Here is a 443-nt window from a genome sequence, read left to right as displayed (position 1 = left end):
AGAGAATCCAAGCCCACACATGGCGCCACGTGGCCCCTCCAGAGTACAGCGAAACAGTGCAGAAAAGGCAGCGGCATATTGTGCAATTCCAACTTTTTTGTGTGTAGAAAAAGAAAGTTACACACAATAATGATTTGTGAAATGACGATATCAGTTGTTTCAGAAACGCATATCTCACCACCGCCACTGCGAAGTTCTCGGCAAAACATTTTCCGCACGGAAACGTCCCCTAGGTGATACGGTATTCATGAGCCCTGCCACCTGAGAGAATGCCCATGTCCTTGGCGCGGAGAAACCAAGGTGAATCGATAGCCGCAGCAGCTATGCCAGGAGATAGAATTATCAAGTTCATGTTGTCATACTCAAAGGATAACGGACGCGTTTTTACTTCGATGAGCAGCACATGTTGGTCGGTTATGTTTGCCGCCCAGCGTGGGTAGTGG

Source organism: Trypanosoma grayi (assembly GCF_000691245.1).
Source record: "Trypanosoma grayi strain ANR4 Tgr_983_V1, whole genome shotgun sequence".
NCBI classification, from domain to species: domain Eukaryota; phylum Euglenozoa; class Kinetoplastea; order Trypanosomatida; family Trypanosomatidae; genus Trypanosoma; species Trypanosoma grayi.
The sequence above is the reverse complement of the archived record's forward strand: the minus strand, read 5'-3'. Positions refer to the sequence as shown.